Consider the following 22,791-nt stretch of genomic DNA (forward strand, 5'->3'; position numbering starts at 1 on the left):
CACAACGGTCGAGGAAATCAACATGGCCATCAGACAAATCAAGAGTGGGGAAACAGCATGCTCTGAAAATCTACCACCTGAAGCATCGAAGTCAGACATAGAGGTAACTGCAAACATGCTCCGCATTCTATTCATAAAGATTTGGGAGGAAGAACAAGTGACGACAGACTGAAAAGAAGGAAATCTCATCGAGATACCAAAGAAAGCGGATCTCAGCAAGTGTTAGAAACACAGAGGCTTCACACTACTATCGGTACCAGGAAAAGTTTTCGACAGAGTGTTGTTGAACCGAGTGGAAGATACAGTAGACGTCCAACTTCAAGATCAACAGGCTGGATTCCGTAAGAATTGATCGTGCACAGATCAGGTTGCGACACTACGGATCGTCGTTCAACAATCGATTGAATGGAATTCGTCACTATACATCAACTTCCTTGATTATGAGAAAACTCTTGACAGTGTGGATAGGAGGAACTTAAGGAACCTACTTCGACATTATGGTGTGTCTGAGAAGATCGTCAACATCATACGGAATTCATATGACGGATTACACTTCAAAGTCGTGCATGGAGAATATGTGACACATGCATTCCAATTGAGAATCAGTGTCGGACAAAGCTGTCTACTCTCTCCCTTTCTCTTTCCTCTAGTGATTGAATGCATTACATACATACACAAGGGAAAAGCAAGATCCTCAAATACAACACAGAGAGCACCAACACAGTCACACTTGATGGAGAAGCTCTGGAAGGGATAGAAGCTTTCACGTATCTAATCAGCATCATCGACAGACAAGGATGATATGATACAGATGTTAATGCATGAATCGGCAAATCAAGGGCAGTATTTCTACAATCGAAGAGCATATGGGACTAAAAACAACTGTCAGAATCTTCAATACGAACGTCAATGCAGTTCTATTACACAGAGGTGAAACGTGAAGAACTACTACAACTATCATCAAAAAGGCAAGGGTATTTATAAACAGTTGTCTACGCAAGATACTGAATGTCTGTTTGCCGGATACTATAGGCAACAACCTACTATGGGAGAGAAGAAACTAGCTTCCAGTTGAAGAGGAAATTAGGAAAAGATGTTGGATGCGGATGGAACATACATTGAAGAAGTCACCAAACTGCATCACGAGGCAAGCACTAACTTGGAATCCTGAAGGCAAGGGTAGAAGAGGAAGGTCAAAGAACACATTGCGTCAGGAATTGGAGGTAGACAAGGAAGGGAAGAATAGCAACTGGAAAGGATTGTATAGGACAGGTTTCGATGGCGAATCCTGATAGGTGTCCTATGGTCCTCCTCGAGTAGTAACAGGCATAAATAAGTAAGTGTTCTATAATTCACAGCCAGTCCTCATATATCAAATGTACATTTTCAAACTAAAAATGATCTCTTAATATGTAGACTCAATGTCAGAAATAATTCTATGCCTACACTAACGACTAATATTCAGATGGATTTATATACTTTTATATGTGGAAAAGATATCGATCAATGAAGTCAACAAATTCGTGAGTGATATAAAATGCACCAAATAACCATATTGTTTAAGGGCTGAGACTCTGGAATACTGCGTACAGTTTAGACACGCATTGGGATTTTGTCACTTGCCGTTTTGCTTTGGAATATATTTACGTTATGTTCAAGTAGTGTTTTGATTTGAAAACCGATCGAGTGGAGTGAAGTGTCCAAGAATACTAGGCCGCATAAACAAACTTAGTAGTTTCCTAATTGATGCAATTTAATAATAAAAATTTTCTTCACATTACACAGTATATATAATATTCATTGAACCAGTAAATTTAGATATTTTTAAAGTGTATGAGTGAAAGAGTGAAAAAATGTGAATTAATCTAACTTACCTAAAGAAATACCATGCAACAGTAGACAAACAGCATCTGTTATATTTTCGACTCGACGTAATGTGATTAACTCATTGACACGTGATTGTTTTGTAGTTGAAATCTCCATAATTATTATATGACCTATATGACCAGAATAATGAAAAATTAAGCAAACTAGAGAAAACAAATAGATCAACATGGTAACATACAGAAAACACACTCACAGAGGGAACAAAGTGTAGTTAACCTTTTCATTCAATAATTGACTGTAAAATAAATGCAACAAACCTGATACGCAAAAATCCTAATCGATTGAAATGGTTAGAACATGTGTTACCTATGCCTAATCATTGCCTACTTCAGCAAGCGATGCCTGATGCTATAAGAGTACGTTGGCAGAGTTAGGGGAGGTCAAACCAAAACATGGCATCAGTCCATGAAGCCACTGGGTGTTGGTCTGAGCCATGTTGGTAGATGCAGACTAACTGGTTGAGGTCCACATAATAACCACGATCACTGGTTAGAAACTTTAGATGACATGGCTCTGAATCGTTCACAATGGTGTAGACGTATTCACAATTGATCTTCCTTTCAATCCTGAAATCCACGACACTCATGTAAACCCTTTTATCGCCATTTCAAGACAGTTCCTCAATAGTCAGTAGTTCCCGTTATTCTCACTACTATATTACTTTGATTGATTTTGCAATTCGTCACGTTTTGCTAATGTGATGTGGTAAATTTGACAACGAGAAAAATTGACAGGCTTGATATGTCGATTATGATTAACTATTTAACTGTACAAATTACAACTTCCCATTAAAATCGATCTGGGTAGGTCAGTTAATCAGCGTAGGACCAGGTGCATATATATATGCATCGTTCCAAGTTGCCACACTTCATTAGCACAACAAGACGAACACCATATTCATAGAAGCAGTTACTTCAGTGGCAGTAATATATAAAAGAAAGATTGCATATAAGGACATAATACAGGGAGAACGAATTATTTAGTAGAAAGGTATAAAGTAATTTAACCTCATGTTTTAAAGGAAGACAAACAGTGTAAACACCAACATCTTTGTGATCGATTCTGAGCCACGTCATCCAGAGTATCCAACAATTGGATACGATAGTCACGCGGACCCCAACCAAGTACTCTGCATCTACCAACATGGCTCAGACTGGAAGTTAGTGGCTTCAAGGACTGATGCCACGTTTTGGTTTGGCCACCCCTAACTTTCTTCCAATCATCCCGAACACCGGTTAGCATTGCACGTCGTGGTAATCGGTGTTCAGGCATACGTAACATGTGGCCCAACCATCTCAGTCGATGAAGATTCACAAAATCATCAACTGATTTACCATCATTCTCTAATATTCTGCGTCTAACCTCACCATTAATTACCCGTTGATCTCAGCAGATGCGAGCACTTGAGGTTGCTAAATCAGATGACAGTTCGCCATTAGCTCTGACTCGACTGGTACTGTTCGAGTAAGGAGCCTTCACAAGGTTAATGTACTTTTGAGGTACACCTTTCAATGACAAACAGTGCTACAGAATCTTGCGGTCTATACAGTCAAATGGTGCTTTTAAGTCAAGAAAAACTATAGTTGTCCAACGCCGATAAACATGCTTGTGTTCCAAAATCTGGCGAATGGTGAATATGTGGTCGATGCAATCACCACCAGATCTGAAGCCAGCTGATTTCGTGTTTGCAGTTCATGAGCCTTAGTTAGGCATCCGACAACTATTGACGCTAGTATTTTAGATGCTATGATTATTACATGGTGATTTTGACCCCTTCTCATATATTGCGACAATCAGTGATTACGACCAGTTAGATGGAATTACATTCAGTTTCCACATTTTAGCTAAAATATTAGTCAACCTAATCACTAAAACTAGACCACCATCTTTAAAGATCTCTGGAGCCAATCCATATAGACCAACTGCTCTTCCTCATTCCAGATTAGTTATAGCTTTTTGAAATTCAACGAGAGTTGGGGGACCTACTTCAGTGTTCCATTCAGGCTGTTTGGAAATGGGAGTATACTTGAAACCCACAAATACGGTTAGAGATAATTTTTAAATAGTTGAGCGACAGCTTAGATACGCAGGAAGTAAGGCGTGGAAGAAGTGTAAATTTCTTTATATATCCAAACTAATCCAAATCACCATACAACAGTAATGGTATTTATTACCATTAGGATATTGGCTAAGCGATTGTTCCTAAGAGTAATGAAAATCTGAAACCTAAATCTGCTTGTGACTGAATAGAAATACCGAAGTAAACCACACAGGACGCACATATGTCAAAGGAGACTGATCAATAGCAGTCCTAAACACCAATGGGAGGATCCAAACTAACAATATAAATGAATGAAAATTCACCCCATTACATAAGCCAGTGGCTATCTGGACTTAGTAGCTAAGTGAGTGACGCGTTAGGTGCTTGAAGCAAACAGGCTGGATTCAAGTCTCGGAGTGAACATCGACTCCGAGATCCAGGTACATAAAGCTGGTGAGTCGCAAATAGAATGAGACGCGTGTTCTGGATTTTACTGCTAGTCACCATCCATCTTTGCATTTAATGATTATTATATAATAAGTAAATTATGTAAAGAAAGAAAGGATACTAATTCATCTGTCTTACCGTGACCAGGTGAAGGGATAGGTTCACAGCTTAGTAAATTAAATGAAGCACCGACATTAACTGGTACACCAACATGACCATCCATTTCTGTAACAGTTCGTAGAATTTCCAATTCACCTGACTTCAAATCATCCGGTATTGTAAATTCTGTCCGATAAACTGTCGCTTGTTTAAGCATTCCAAGTTTTATTTCAAATACAGGTTTATTTTTCAATTCTGATGGCAAGGTCGGCATTTCATCGATATCTCGATTCAGTAGGCGGACTTCAATATGATGACCGGAATCATCATCTTCACCGTAGATAACTTTGTCCTCAGTAGTGATACAGGATTGATGTAAGCCGTCTAGTTGACGCTCTTCGACGTTAATCACTAAAGGTAAATCAGAAAAGCTAACTTTTCTTGCAACATGCAATGGATGAAGATTTGAAGAAATTGTGGTTGATAAATTACTACTAGATAAATGGTCTTCATTAACCATTTGATTAAAATGTACTGTACGATGTTCTGAATCAAGACAAACCTCACTAGATTTGGATGACTTACGACGACTGGGCGAATTAATGGGTAACTAGGAAAAAAATATTACAGAAATTATTTTTCACACAATACATTTATTTTTAATCGAAAAACTCGTTTGAGATGTCTTTCTACTGGTCACAAATATCTCAAGAATCAGTCAAAGATCTTATTTCTAACACTATGTGTAGATGTTCTGAGTTAAGGTAATTCGTGCAATGATGTTAATCTACAGCTGAAGACTTTCGAAATATATATTATTTACAGTTAGTATCCCACTGTATTTTAATGCCACTGCTACTCCCTCCTTACATTTTATCCATTTCCTCTATAGATAGAAGAAATAGATTATAGCTAACAGTGGAGTCAAAGATAGTCGTTTCGTCTTACTGAGAAATCGTGAATTGGATGCGCCTGAATCATGATGTGGATGTTTACATTAGGACTCAATCCCAGTACCTTTTGCTTCAAATGCCAACGCATTATTCAGTGAGCTACGGAGTCCAGATAGCTTCTAGTTTACTAAACAGTTATGAATTTTATAAAATCCAAATGGCAGAAACTTCATGTTGTTATATTTAAGTATAAGAAGTTTTTGGAGATTGCAAAACTTTCAATTTACATCACGAACTGAATTGAGCTAGATCAACATTGAGAACCTGAAAGTACGAAACAGAGATTTCATCCTAGAATGAGACATTTCAGCAGTATGCACCCACAACATGGTCCGCAACCGAGAATCAAACCTAGGACTCTAATCTTCGTGCGCGAATCCCTAATCCCTAAACTATTGAGAGGTGGGTCCAATGGTGTTAATGTCTAACTTCAGTCAATTCAAGATATCGTGCAATACTTTTATTAGGATTTAATATTTTCATATGATAAACAGACTACTACGAATTTGTCAAATGACTGTATGGTCAGTTATGGAAATGCTGAAATGATTACAATTAATTTATGTCAAATAACTATGGAAAACTAACCAATGTGAATGATATTGAATATGCACATATGTATCTATTTTGAAGTCATATATTTTATGCATCAGGCATAGTATGATACACTTTGACTGTCCAAACCAAGGTCCGACTGGATTCGAATCGGTGACACAATAACGACTGGAAGTTGACTGACTAAACCATGAGACAATTATTCTATGGACAGTAAAGCAACTACACAATGACCGAGTTCGAATTCATGCGACTAGTCGTCAGCCCCAAACATAGTTGATACCCTGACTGTTTGACCAAGCTGAGACGTTATTTAAACACATGAATTGATGGTTGAAAGTTGTCTACCTGGCTCATAAACCCACTGTATTCCAATGAACGATTATAACAAAAGGAAAACCAGTGATTTGAGATCAAGGTGATGGTACAATAAAACTTTAATGGTTCTGTGTGAATACACAAGAAAGGTAGAAAGAAAATCCATAATACTGTAATTCATTAACTAAATGCATGTAAAATTGGAATTAAGATATATATTTCTAGTAGGTGAGTGTCAGTTTGATAGCACTAGAGCCTGAATGCCTAAATAGCCATATTTTATTTATCACCAATCAATATCATTTACATTTCTTTATGCGATAATAAATACTATAACATTAAAACAGTGATTCACACAGCTTAGAGAAAAAGAAATCAGAACAAAACATTACGAGAATCTATTTATTTATTTAAAAAAGAATTTTACAAAGTGGTAAAAATTTTTAAAATAAGAATAAATAAACGTGTATATATAGCAGGACAGTTTATGTGAAGTCTACTGATAATACATATTTATTTAAATCGAATTAGATGGAGAAGAGTTTCATACAGAAACCTGCAATGGTCGACAGTAAAGTGTTCTGATCACCGAAACATCGAACCACACATTATTGTACGAAGAACAATGATACTCACTGATCGTCTCAACAGATATAAATTAAACAGAATATCATTCTGAGACAAAGATACAGTGCTTAAATAATTAAGCTACCGGGCTCTACATGCAACCTTCTAGGTGATCCATCGGTATTTAATCGAAATGAAAAACCGATTAAAGTGCCATATATCGATATGATTTAAATAACAAATTATATAATTTTACCTTATGTGGTTACTTCAGTTAGACGACCATTTTAAACCGGGAAACATTGGATAGCTAATTTTGCCTAGTATAGGAACTTATTTATTTACTTATTTTATATATTTTAACACATAGATATTGGTACAAGGAAGCAGCAAATACATATACGCCACACAAATCACATTTGATATGTGTGAGGGCTGTGATACTGCCCGCGTGCCCAAACCGAAGCAGGTGGTTTTCTTACGGGGCCACACCCGGAGCCGTCGACCTGAAGGTCTGATCCACAAGGCAGTGGAGCATCGTAAGCAGATGCAGTCCCATGGTATCCGTTGACCAACGATTGGTTCATACGCCATTTGTTCCTTCAGGATACTGGAGCCCATGTGCACCAGTGGTTTGGAATCAGGGTCTTCCAACTCCCCTAGATAGACTCTCCATGTCCATCCCGGTTAAAGCGCCGGACATTCGCTTTTCGTCCTCTCAATTTCGTAAACACCCCTGCGAAGAGAAGGCAATGAGTAGGACTTACCTGGAAGAGGCCATTCGAGAGCATTTCGAGAGGGAGAGAGGACTCTCCTAACTCTCGGCCGTACCAGGGCATTTGGGGACCACGACCACACCAGGAAATGAACCCAACACCTTTCAGGACTCGAATGGAGTGCTTATCATGGAGATTACTGAGTTGGCATTGAGTAGTTAACGTTTTCAACTCTAACTATACATCCGACTTGGACTACCTATCCAAGCTACCATATCTGACATTATTTACATTTCGTACTGTTATCATATATACAATTAAACTGTATCCTTTCGCACCATAAAGGTCACATTTTCTCATCCCTGACCTTGCACACATAAACACACAAATTTACATACATGACGCTTATAAATCACCTAGACCGAAATGACATGACATTAACTTGTTCAGACCTGTTTTGATTGATCGCACATAATATTCTTGTGTCGTTTCGTTGTATTATTTAAACTAAGATTAATTTTGTTCTGGTTATTTATTTTCTGGAGAATTGGCTTACACTGAGTCACTAAACGTTAGAAAATCTAATTTTCTACTCATCGGATATTAAAAATATATTATTTTATTTATGTTTGACTCTTGTCAATTTTCAATGTTACAAGACTATTACCATTTCCCACTGGTGAAATCGGACTCATGGTTGACAAGTATGACTTTCACCGGTCACGGACTCACGATGACATTTCAGGAATCCGTAAGCGAAAATAATCAATGGTAGAAACATTACAATGGCAATCATCCATTTCTAAAAGTCAATCTAGCAATAAAGAATTGGTTGGACCAATTACTTGGTCCATACTAGACAATATTTTAACAATTAAGTCAGAAATTTGGAAATCAAAGATCCTTTGTAAAAAAATTACTGAATTATGTTTCCCCAGAACATAGAATATAGAACTAAAAACAATGGATTACTTAGCTGAGGGTTGAGGTATCAAAGTACGTTCTTTGAAATGCAAAAGAGGTACGACTGAAATACTGTCCATTTCTTTTGCTTTGAGAAGCAAGTGTAATATTGTTGGGTTCAAAATGTATAAACAGCAGATCCTAAGTCCAGATATAGGAGGAAGGATAGGATTGTAATCAGCAACACAATCAGGTAGAAAACAACCTTGCTAAACAAATGCGAACCAGAATAAACAAATTAAACAATTTAAACTCATCCATTCGATTTCAAGGATATTCATTTACAGGAATTATGACACCACACGGTGAAAACAGACATTTTATAGTACAAATTAAGCACTCTTTTTCAAAACTCGGATTATGTTAGAAATTTGGTCCGTTGAATTCCAACTCAATTATCTTAAGGTACTGTAGTCACTAAAAGACCTGAATGCTTATGTATGAACACAGTTGAATAGTTTCAAATAAGAATGAATAGAATGTTCAGTGCCATTCAGCTGTACATTGTTTATTACTAACCTAAACATGATGTATGTGAAGGATGAATTCGGCTGAGATAGAATATCTAGATTTTCCTTTTAAAAAAACCCACAAAATATGCTCTAGAATTGTTTTTAGCATTCAGGAATGTCAATAAGAACAACAAGTAACCATTTCCAAGTAAAATACTTTCCTTAGTAAACAATCAATGGGTATTTCAGTTATGCTCTTTAGTTATAAAAACACACGTTTGAGTATTATGCCTTATGTTCGCGCTCAAATAGTCATTTGGGGGGTTAGCGCATAGCACACCGCGTATCAGTATCAGATTTCGGACACAACTCATCACAACAGCTACTGGATACGTTATTTTCATCAAACCCACGCGAAAATAAATTTCAAAATTTCTATTTCAGCAGATTAGCTTAAGTCAACTCTGCAGCAGCCACAAAAAAATTTCAACTATCACAATCGAAAATGATCAAATGATAATACAAATGTTGTCAAATCAAGAAAACTCAACAAAGGTGTCCAAATCAAGGGACTCAACTACCGAATCACTAGTCAATACAATGAACGAGTTTCATTCTCATCCTGGCACAGGTATCACATTTCAATCATGGTTCAAGAGATATCAAGAAATTTTCCAAAATGATTTTACACATCATGGTAACACTTCGAAGGTGAGAAATCTACTTCAGAAACTTGGAGTAACTGATCCTAATGTACAAACGTCAGTCAGTCAGTCAGCTACAACGTAGGACCAGGCACATATGTGCATCGGTCCAGGTTGCCATACCGCATCAGTACAACAAGATGAACACCGGATTCATAGCAGTGGTTAGGTCAAAGGTGGTAATATATAAGAGAAAGATTGCATATAGAGATATAGTACAAGAAAAAAATTGGTTCGTAGAAAGAAAGATGTGAAGCGATTTTAACCTCTTAGTTTAAGGGAAGACAGAGAGTGTATACACCGACGCCATTGTGATCGATTCTGAGCCATGTCATCCAGAGTATCCAACAATTGGATACGATAGTCACGCGGACCCCAACCAAGTACTCTGCATCTACCAACATGGCTCAGACTGGAAGTTAGTGGCTTCAAGGACTGATGCCACGTTTTGGTTTGGCCACCCCTAACTTTCTTCCAATCATCCCGAACACCGGTTAGCATTGCACGTCGTGGTAATCGGTGTTCAGGCATACGTAACATGTGGCCCAACCATCTCAGTCGATGAAGATTCATAACCTCATCAACTGAATTACCATCATTCCCTAATACCCTGCGTCTAACCTCACAATTATTTACCCGGTGATCCCAGAAATATTTTTAAGGCATCTGTGGTCAAATACTAATAGCTTACGAGTGTGTTCTACTCTTAATGGCCATCTTTCGCTGCCGTAAAGTAAAACAGAACGGACTGCCGCGCAGTATACAAAAATTAACAGAGATTTTCACTACTCAGACTTCTTTATTTAACTTGCGATATAATTTTCTTAGAATTGATAAAAGACCTGAAGAAGAATTTGTTTCATATGCTACATTTGTTAGGAACCAATGCAAAACTTTTAAATTGAGCTTATTTCCAGAGGAACAATTCAGGTGTCTAACTTTGTATGCAACTACACCTGTAGCTCTTCTAGGGTTGCTGTAATTCCCGGGAGGATTAATCAAATGGCTACGGAAATCAGGAGATACAACTCAACGGTGCTCGGAATCAGCGAAACCCATTGGACCCAAACTGAACAGAAAAATTGGATTCAGGAGAGATGCTGTTGTACTCTGGTCATGAAGAAGTAAGTACTTCGCACACGCAGTGAGTTGAACTAATGCTGTCCAAAGAAGCACGAAAAACGCTTAAAAGGTGGGAGTTTGATGGATCCGGGATCATCAAAGCATTTTTCAAAATAAAGAAGAAGGGAATCACAATCAATACACAAAAGTAAACAAGCAAGTGAAGAAGGGCATTAGAGCCAACGAACGGAAATATGTGCAAGACCTAGCAATGACAGAGGGGAAAAGCTACAAGAGAAGGAAATATGAGACAACCATATGATACAACGAAGAAACTGTCAGGGAAATATGGTAAAGCAGAGAGACCGGTCAAGGACAAAGAAGGCATGCCAATCACTCAGATTCAGGAACAGAGGAACAGATGGGTAGAACACTTTGAAGAACTCTTGAAAAGATCAGTCTCACTGAACTCACCAGACATCGAAGCAAAATACACAGACCTTCCCATAGATGTCATTCCACAACGGTCGAGGAAATCAACATGGCCATCAGACAAATCAAGAGTGGGGAAACAGCACGCTCTGAAAATCTACCACCTGAAGCATCGAAGTCAGACATAGAGGTAACTGCAAACATGCTCCGCATTCTATTCATAAAGATTTGGGAGGAAGAACAAGTGACGACAGACTGAAAAGAAGGAAATCTCATCGAGATACCAAAGAAAGCGGATCTCAGCAAGTGTTAGAAACACAGAGGCTTCACACTACTATCGGTACCAGGAAAAGTTTTCGACAGAGTGTTGTTGAACCGAGTGGAAGATACAGTAGACGTCCAACTTCAAGATCAACAGGCTGGATTCCGTAAGAATCGATCGTGCACAGACCAGGTTGCGACACTATGGATCGTCGTTCAACAATCGATTGAATGGAATTCATCACTATATATCAACTTCTTTTACTGTGAGAAGGCTTTTGATTTGAACGAAAACTTTAGACGACAGGGTTTTGAAAAAAGCTCATGATTGATTTGTTCTAGAATGTTGTTTTAAGAATGAAGAGTCTCTGTTTTTCATAGACTGAATTTCAGTTTTGATTATGATGAGATCTACTTTGGTTTAGATAATTGGTCTTTGGCAATAGTAGTATTTCTAGCCTTCATCCTTTAAATAGGAATCTAAGGTTATGATGTAAACCCGATTTTTCAATAAAAACTGTACACCTGTACTGTTCAGTAGAATTCGGTCAGAAATCATGACTTAGAAACACGAAGCGTGATAACTTAGCACAAATATCCTGGACTTACAGGAGGTGGATCCTGGCGTCCCATATAGTTCATTGGTGACGTTTTCGGTGTTGAATGATATAGCATCGAAATACATGGGAAAAGCACCCACGTTCCCACAAAAAATTACAAATAAACTATGTTGTTGAGTATTGACTAGCGTGAAACATATATGAAACAGTGCTTTCCACCGATTGTCTATTACTAGAATAATAATGTCTACGAAAAGCACCACTGAATTATTAACCAAAAGATTGTTCGTCTCACCGCGTAATATTGATCAGTAGGCGGGAGTGTAATTACTTTTTTGAAAAATTATCTACTAAAAAAATGAAAGTGTTAAAGGCACGAAAAATACACTATTTTTAAAATAAAAACAAGACTAGATAATGAGAGAGGAAACCTAAAAAAAGAGGCTACTAAAAAAAATCATTTGCTTGAAAAAAAAGGACAAATGATTCAGCATAAACTATTGGAAAAATCACTTTTAAACACATGTTGAATCAGAGGGGATAGATATAGCGAAAGATTTAAACGATGAGCAAATGCATTATGATCTTATCATCTAAATATTACTAAAAGGATGACAGCGGCAGCGACAAGGTAGATGTAGTAATCATTAACCGACGGGAACAATATTAATATACGGGAGAATTTATAATAGTAATAATAAGAAGAATCACTGTTGATTGGAGGAGGGCAAGGTTCGTTTAATTACCATGATCGCATACGATTCTATGTTCAAAAGACTACGAATGACAGTCATCAGTGTTATGTTTAATTAATCACCATGAATGGGTTGTGCAGCAAAGGTAGAAAATCAACAGCTTTGTAGGATAAGACGTTTTATGTGATGACATTTGGAGCTACTCGACCAGTGATTTTAGTTACACCGCATAATTCCAATGCTAATTCAATATGCGGTTTCAGATATTCCTGTATGATAAAAGTTAAAATAAATGCAGGATGGATTACATCTTATCACTATTATGATTACACACAAAAAACAACAATACTTCCAAAAAATGCATAAAAAACCAACAGGTAAACGCTAACATTTGGAGTCAGAGTATCCAGAACAATAATAACATCGTTTAGTTGAAAGGTTTGTGATCGATTCTGAGCCATGTCATCCAGAGTATCCAACAATTGGATACGATAGTCACGCGGACCCCAACCAAGTACTCTGCATCTACCAACATGGCTCAGACTGGAAGTTAGTGGCTTCAAGGACTGATGCCACGTTTTGGTTTGGCCACCCCTAACTTTCTTCCAATCATCCCGAACACCGGTTAGCATTGCACGTCGTGGTAATCGGTGTTCAGGCATACGTAACATGTGGCCCAACCATCTCAGTCGATGAAGATTCACAAAATCATCAACTGATTTACCATCATTCTCTAATATTCTGCGTCTAACCTCACCATTAATTACCCGTTGATCTCAGCAGATGCGAGCACTTGAGGTTGCTAAATCAGATGACAGTTCGCCATTAGCTCTGACTCGACTGGTACTGTTCGAGTAAGGAGCCTTCACAAGGTTAATGTACTTTTGAGGTACACCTTTCAATGACAAACAGTGCTACAGAATCTTGCGGTCTATACAGTCAAATGGTGCTTTTAAGTCAAGAAAGACCACTACCACCATCGATAAAGTGGTATTGCAAATGGATTGAAGTCGAAATCGTACCATTGGGCACCGACCTAGTGGGGGTTTTAACGGTTAAGCGTTTATTGCAAAAACTGAATGTACTGGGGTTTGATTGCTGGTGGAGTTGTAAACATAAAACACTGGAGAGTTCCGTACTAGAACGAAATAACTGTACAGCACTATATACTAACGGAGATCAACCTATGATGAATAAAACTTTGTATGAACTTGATTATAAACAGTTAAATCCACCATTAATCATCACCATGATGGTGAAATATTCACCTACTGAAATACACATTTGGGTGATTGACAAGTCAACAAACATTACTATATTCTCGAGTTTATATTGATCATGTAGTACTGCTTATGTAATACAAGTATCCTTCATTATGCCATCTGTTAAATGTACTAAAAGATAGTTATACGTAGGATTAGCACTTGTCAGTTCGCTGCTGCGCCCTGACTCATAATAGGATATAGAACACGTATTATGAATACCAGGATGTAGTTCAAGTAAAGGATGGAAAGCAAAGCTTACTAAAGAATCAGTTCTACTTTAGAATGACTTGTAAAAAATATGGTTGCGATTGTTTAGGGAGTATCAGTTATCAACCTATTTCATGGCAGAGGAATGTACATAAGACACGACTAAGGCATCTTGTAATTGTCAACTATGTACATAAGTTTGATCCTTTTCAACTGTTCGTACATAGGACAGTAATTTAGATGTGTCTGAGTAGCTCATTAGTATGTGGTATGTGCTACTTATATCGATATAAGTAGTATAAACCGCTAGTCAGGGATAGAATGTCTGGAAGCAAAAGGTCGAGAAGGAAAGAACGGGAACAGAAAGCAATTAGTATGGAATTGAAGGAACAATGAAGTCTGAGACGATTGATTGAGATTTGCAAAGGAACAGTCAGGTTTGAGATACTTTGCAAATTAAGTATTTACTGTATGATTCTCAGATTTTACTAAGGGATTCTGCAATTTGGAGTTCAAACGTATTCGATTGCCCCCACTTGTGCTCTCGTTCACTATAGTATATTAAAAGATGGAATGTTACATCTATACAAAGCGCAATAATGAATATCAGAGAGAAAAGCCTTCAACCTACATAAGAAACAAAAAATAATGAGTATACTTCATTCAATATGCAGAGGCCATTACGGCCAAGGTTTTCGGCCTGATCTTAGCTAGCATACAGAAGAAGAGAACGATGAATCTCATCCAGTAACACTAGTGAAAATAAACATCACAACAGAATTTCACTTATTAAATGGTTTATTTTTATCCCATATATTATTCTCGTTGACTTTATTCTATGTAATCACACGTATTATAACTAGCAATAGTAATAATAATAATAATAATATAAATTGCAACATTACTCTATTAATTTACATGATTGAGTTTTTCACACATAAATGTCTACCGATCTCAATGATTCTGTCTAATTTTGGTAAAATATCATGTTACTGATTGGTGTATGGTACATTCTACTTATGAACGATTGAGGCTTTTTTTAAATACGGCTTAACGAATGGAAGCTCATCGGTGGGGTCATGAGTGTGCAACGACACTGAGTCCTATGTTAGGACTAAATTACTGTCCACTGATTCTTGGTTTCTAATAGTTATCGGAACAAAATCAGTCCGTGATGGTAAATCATAAAATTATACATAGAGGTAGTGTGTAAAATACCACAAATACTTTGATACACACTCAATGTTGTACACCACCATGAAAACACTTGTAAATCTCTCTGAAAAAAACTGACTGACCTGTGAAGCAATTGTATGTTTAGCCGGATCTGATTCATAAGTGTCAACATACACTCGAAGTGTTGCACCACTACTGCCTGTACCACTTAAACGATACACAAATCGTGTTCCATCATTAAAAATTAAGCGAAAACCCTTTTTCAAAAATAAAAAGAGGAAACGACAATAAGACCATGAAACTCATACAACATACATATGAGAGATCATGTTTGTTAAAGTGAGAATACGGAAACAAGGATTATTATGGAAAAAAATGCACATAAGCATTACTTGAATGGGACGAAGGATAAGTGGTTAAGGCGCTTGACCTCCAACCAATAAGTCCTAAGTTCGAACACTGAGCACCTAATTCGGTTCAGGCAACTAAATAGTATAATATATCATTCCAACTTAGAGTAATGAGTAATACCCAAGTACGAGATGAATGGGTTAATCACATAATTACAGTTATACAAGTGACGGACTAATCACGCGTAATTTTGAACAAGTATTGAATAATTCTGAACTTCAGTATGTTACTTATGTCTGTCGACATAAATAGTATGTAACACCAATCAGAAGTGAGATGCCTGGCATGAAAAGGTTAGGAATATAGAATTGAATGGAACAGAAATGTGAAGAGAGAGTAATTGTAATAACAATAGGAATGAAGGAACGATGAAGTTTGTAAGAGATAATTGGTGGAAGGTGAGCGAATGGAGTATTTAATGTGTGGTTTTCGTATTTTACGAAGACATTCTGTAATTTTGTATTAACAAATAAATTGGTTTTGCCCACCTGAGTTTTTGTTCACTACAACCGTATACCATTACTAGTATCATTACTTTTTGAGATGTTAGATCCCCAGAATTCACTTAGTAAATAACTTATTTTTGTAATTCTATTTTAAAAATTTGAATTTCTCGTCTTCAAGCCAAAAGCGCTCACTTTTGTCTTTATGTCGTATTTTCCACTTGGGAGGATCTTAAACGCTATTGGTTCGTTGTATCTTTTTAGTATGCCATATTGTAACGCTTCTTAAGGACATTTTGATGCTGTATATATACATACGCTTGATTTATTCTTGTTGTTATTGTTCGTGCTTCTGGTTGCTTGCAGAATATATTTCCCTTTTCCGAACTTGGACTTCTTCATCTAGTTAGCGGGGCTTGGACGTATCAGAATAGCTAGCGTATTGGTCTTTGGTCACAGAGTCTTTGTTCCGTTTTCAGACTAGGTGAACTCGTAATCGATTAAAACATAGCAATTACCAGTGCTAATGGTACAGTTAACCGATTCTAAGATGAAAATCAAGTACATAAACCTTTGAATCTAGTAACAATGACCAATTTAAATAGTGATTTAATTCCGATGAGTTGATGACTAAAAGGTTTTAAGGCAGAATTATATGCAATTAAGACATTTAATTTACGAGTAAAAAAATGCAAAAACATACACTAATTTCAGTCATTAATGTACAGAGTTTAAGAAAGTCTCATAAAGCGATGCTGACAATAGGATGGTATAATGCAACGGATATTTGTTTGTTAAGACCAAATCTCACTGTGAGGAGCATGAGATACCGTTTAGTCATTTAAATAAGAACACTGAAAGATGCTTAAGTTAAGATGTGAAGTCGCACAGGAACACTGAAGTGAATATTACTGATAATCGTGCAAACACTAGAGGTGATTAACATATAAAAGTATAATACAAAAGTTTAACAGTGAGTAGTGATAGTAACTCGTGGCGTGGGAGGAGAGAATCATATATGCAGTGAACAAATGGGCAGAGCATAGACGCAGAAGGCTGTCAGTTTTCTCAAATAAAGCTGCAAAACTCAACTGTGTTGGCGCACGCTGATTGGCTAAATCTTATCCAATCAGTGTTAGTCAAGACTTAGTGAACACTAGGAATCTTCTCATGTGAAAAACTATAAATATACTAGCGTTTTCGCTACTGCACTTACTCCCATTTAACCTTGTTATTTGGAACATAATCTTTTCCTGTTCAACCGTGTTCTGATTTGGGGACATGTCGAGTGAATCGGTGTCCGAGAATATTAAGCAATAGGAACAGCTGGGTTATAACCGTAAGAGAGAAATATAACAAACTGGAACACGATCAGCCGAGATTCTAACGGAGAATATCAACTCTTCCAATTGATCCTCTACGGTAAACTAACTCCTACGTATTCAATTAAAAACGAGAAGTGGTATGATGGGACGAAAAGACTAAACAACGTTGTTTAGTAATTGTGAATCTCATTCAACATTACTTCCATTTCTAATTCAATGTGATAATTACTCATTATAATATTTGTTTTAATTTCAGTGTGGTGATTATTCAACTGCGCCTGGATCCCCTCTGGGGCTGCTGCTGGTCCCAAGCCCCGGGTAAAGGAGGAGGGTTAGGTATGGGGTTAGCGACTCCATCCCGTAGAAAACTAACTCGCTAAAAAACGCTAACCAGAAAAAATAATTGAAACCATTCAAACTTTGCCCTGGGAATTCGAAGGTCTTCATTTAGAAGAATTATGACGATGATTATTCAAGATATAATATTCTTTGTATTGAATTAACGTGAAGTATGTTCAGCATGAAATGTACCATGTAATTATGTCAATTTCGTACATATGACTTCTTTCTAATCAATGATCAAGTGTGTGTAAAATCAATATATAAGAGATTGCATTTACGATTAGTGTCGTCATGTTAACGTTCAGAAAATTCATGAAAATTTCTTATTCTATCTAATTGAGCAATATTTAACTCAATGAATGCAAAATGCTACCGAAACCATTTAACATTTTATTCACGTCTAATATTTTGATGATGGTGTCAATGTACATAAGTGAACAGATCATATATATTAGGAATTATAATTATTTGAGAACTCAAAAGAAACATCAAACAAATTCATATTTCCCCTCTTTCCCTACCTTGTATACAAAAAGGATGTATATATACGTTGTACGTACATCCATTATTATCTGATACATACAAAGATATCATCCAGCTGTCTAACTCATTAAACAATTTATACATATAGTAGTATTTGAACACGCTCAACCTAATAATGGTTGGAAGCTCACTGACTGATTTAATAATTATGCCACTACTTAGGAAATGGATAGAATTATACTCTTTGCAAAACTTGAAGTGGAGGTCACAGATTTGTATTGTTGGGAATTTCAAAGATCGAAAATGCAATCTATTTGCCAAAAATCAAAAGATTTAAGAGCAAGGACACTTCTCGCTCAATCACTTCGTTACAGGCAATTACCTTTACTGAATCTGATCTGATGTCGACGTTAGAACATCAATGATATAAAAATTGAATTAGAAATCATAAGATTATGTTTATGTTAATATATAATTTCACATACTTGGTTTGCAGTGTGACTTCCATCAACTGGATCCACATATGAAAAATTATCACAAAAATCACAAACGAACTGTCGTCCACTGACAGTGGTGTACACATGACCTGATATTCTATTATTGTCAATTAATTTCTTTAATTCATTCATAATTTCGTCACCTTGACTTGATTCACAATTTTCATAATCGTATCTACAACAAGGATGACAATCATAAAAGAAAAAATGTAACTGGTATTTTTTGACTGACATAGTTTGACTCTTGGATCATTTGTTTGTTTTGATTTTCTACATACTTGATATTGATGAATTAGAAAGTTGATTGTTATTTTTAAATAAACAAAGTATTTGTTGACCGATGAACATCTGCTACCATGACATGGACCTGAACATCGTAATAACTCAAACAAGTTATATTGGTTGGAACATTCGTTTCTTATTTATTTTATTTTATTTATTTTAACACATAGATATTGGTACAAGGAGGCACCAAATACATATGCGCCACACAGATCTCATTTGATATGTGTGAGGGCTGTGATACTGCCTGGGTGCCCAAACTCGTTTCTTAGACCTGACTATAACAAGTAGAGCGGCTAGAGATGGGTCAGATTAGAACCATTAAACTCGAGGTTCGCGGGCGAATTCGTACTTCTAACTGCAAAGGAGTTTGGATGCAGTAAGGTGCTTCTCTTAGACAACCAGAATCTGTCGGGATACAACCTGCCCAATATGAAAAGCAATGGTTACCGAAAGGCAAATTTGAAAATAGGTTATCTCACCTTGCTCTACGAATTCCCGTCACCGTTTGAATAGTACTAAGCAGTACTGAGTCAACACACAAAAAGATGGTGTATGACTGCCCCGAAACAGTTATGCTCATAGCCCTGCGTTCACATAAACAGGTCTTTATGACTACCGCTAATCCAAACATTTTTTTACATCTCATAGGTAGAAGTATCCGACCACGTTGTGGGCAGTCGAGAACCAACTCATATGTCTAACACCAGTAGATCAGAAGATTTGTTCAATTCATGAAAGAATTGAGTTACTAAGGTTGCAATTAAGCGTCCACTATCTTGAGTCTGTAAGACCTTTACAACTCGTTTTTACTTAGCTATTAAGCGATGGAAAATGACTGTTACATTTAATTAACCTCTTCTTTAGAACCCCGAATCAGTGTTTTATACATACCTCCACTTCTATCTTTCTGTATTTATTACCCATGGTCCCATGAGAATCCATCACCATTAGAGGGCGATGACCGCGGTGAAAAAGTGAAGAAGACAGAAAAATTTCAATAAATAAGAGACTGAGGAGAGTAACTGTTAAAGACTCATTACAGATGTTTTAAATAACGGTCAGAATAGAATAAATATATTAAGATAAAAAGTGATGTGATTTAAACGTTACTCTGAACTTTGTGAAATTAGTTAGCGTGTTTATTTGACAGACAGTGTAGATTGACCGATTTTGTTGTGACAGGCGGTGTCCGAAATCTGATACCGATACATGATGTGCTATGCGCTGATCCCCCCCCCAAATGACTATTTGAGCGCAAACACAAGAGTGAGCGAGAAAGAATATTGAGCTGCCCAATAGAACATACAAGTACTCATTCATATATATGCCACTCTAACCCTTAAGAAACTGATCCATTTCACAGCCAATGAAGTGCGCTTGACCTTTAGGTCACTTCTGATTGCCATCGATTGACCTTTTCGTTAGGCTACTTCTGAATGGCTCTCCACATCAGTTTTAGCATTTAACTATTCTAACATTCGAATCACAGATCTCAACCGGCAGAATGTATAAGAACTGAGAAACTAAACAGTCATAAATTAGTAGCAGCAATAAGTTATTAGTGATCATAAACATTTCACGGAAGGTAAGGTTTACAAAGTAGTAATACAAAGAGTTTTTTACTCTCAGTTTGTTGATGTGAGATATAATGATACCCATATGTACCAGGACACATTAATATAAAGGGTTATAATTGACCTGTGATTTTATCTGGTATTTGGCACACGATAAGTGTAATGTTTTAGTTTGGTTAATAATTAAAAATCCCCCCGTTGTAACAAACGTTATTTACGACCTTTATTATGTTTAATGAATGCATTACATCCTGCATATTCGGTAAGTGTGATTTTCACCACATTTCAATTGAGGCCCGAAATTCGACTGTGTTTGGGTTTTGCATTCGACAAGTTAGGCTGTATTTCATTGACATTTCCATAACAAACAGTTGGGGATAACCACAAACACTTGATAATAAATTTTCGGGGAAATTTACTCTCTGATATGTAAGATGCACTGACTAAATGAACAGGAAATTGACCGAAAGTGCTGGATACAACACGTCCGCTGGGAATTGAAAACGTTGCGGATTACCTCAATTGCCCAGAGCATAATTTCGTGAATAACGAGGGTTTATACATCAGGAGAATAAAAACAGATTGAACCTATAGTGCATAATTATATTCTAGTTATCTATCCGAACAATGGTCCGAATGAAACATAAGGCATATATATATGTATATGAGACATTCACTATAGAGAGAAAATGAACTATCTAATTGCAACGATATAAACAGTCAAGTGTAAGTAAATAAATAAATAGCCATTTTGTTCATTGAATGGGTCATGTGAAAACCCATCGATAAATAGAAATGAATGACCTGATGATTATTGTTACCAGCATTGTATTGAATGTATGTTCGGGTTTATCACGATACTAAAAACAAAGCCTTACAGATCAATACAATAAATTAAGGAAGGACAAGACATCATCATTGAAAATAAACACCCATAATTATATTAAACATATGTGCGAAAGAAATACGATGTACAATCATGTTAACTTATTGTTGGAGGTATACATTTAAGATTTATGGCAAAAATAAGAATTTAGTTCGTACATTTACCGCAAATGTTAAGAACTAAAATTGATCAGTCACCTTTGGGATAGGTGGATCCGAAATAATATCGAAGCAGACCGCTCAGAATGTACATATACTAAAAGTAACTGATCAATTTCAGTAGTTAGTATCAACGGGAAGGTATAAACATTCAATTAACTTCCGTTGCAAAAATGAGTGACTATTTAGGCTCAGTAGCTCAACGGATAACGCGTTGGCCTTTTGAAGCTAAAGGCACCGTTTTCGAGTACCGATGTGAACATCAACATTAAGATGCAGGTACATCTAACTGATGAGTCCCAGACAGGACGCATTGTTAGCTAGTATCCAACTTAACTAAAAAAAATATGAATCGTAGAAATATTTGAATTATGAGCTCCTTTCTTATATTCAACAAAATTATTTATCTTCAGCGAGTCACTGCGTTACAACAGACACGGCTGAACTCTAATGGTAACGACTTCTCACAAGAACTCCAGGAATTACCACTTGAAGCCAGTCACTAGTGAGCAAATGATGATTATTATCAGAAAGGTGGTTTTGTGGAGATTGTACTGATATAATCGATGAATTCATGAGTCGAAAACCTGGAAGCACTGGACGGCCGCTCCATCCCAGTATGGGACTCCTCAGCAGTCCACATCCACGATCGCATAAAAGAATATAATACAGGGAGAAAGAATTAGTTCGTAGAAAGGTATAAAGTAATTTAACCTCATGTTTTAAGGGAAGACAAACAGTGTATACACCGACGTCATTACGATCGATTATGATCCATGTTACCCAGTCTCCAACTATTGGTTACGATAGTAAAGAGGGGGAAACGCACCCCAAACATGTGTTACCTATGCCTAATCATTGCCTACTTCAGCAAGCGATGCCTGATGCTATAAGAGTACGTTGGCAGAGTTAGGGAGGTCAAACCAAAACATGGCATCAGTCCATGAAGCCACTGGGTGTTGGTCTGAGCCATGTTGGTAGACGCAGACTAACTGGTTGAGGTCCACATAATAACCACGATCACTGG

The sequence above is a fragment of the Schistosoma haematobium genome, chromosome 3, assembly GCF_000699445.3.
Source record: "Schistosoma haematobium chromosome 3, whole genome shotgun sequence".
NCBI classification, from domain to species: domain Eukaryota; kingdom Metazoa; phylum Platyhelminthes; class Trematoda; order Strigeidida; family Schistosomatidae; genus Schistosoma; species Schistosoma haematobium.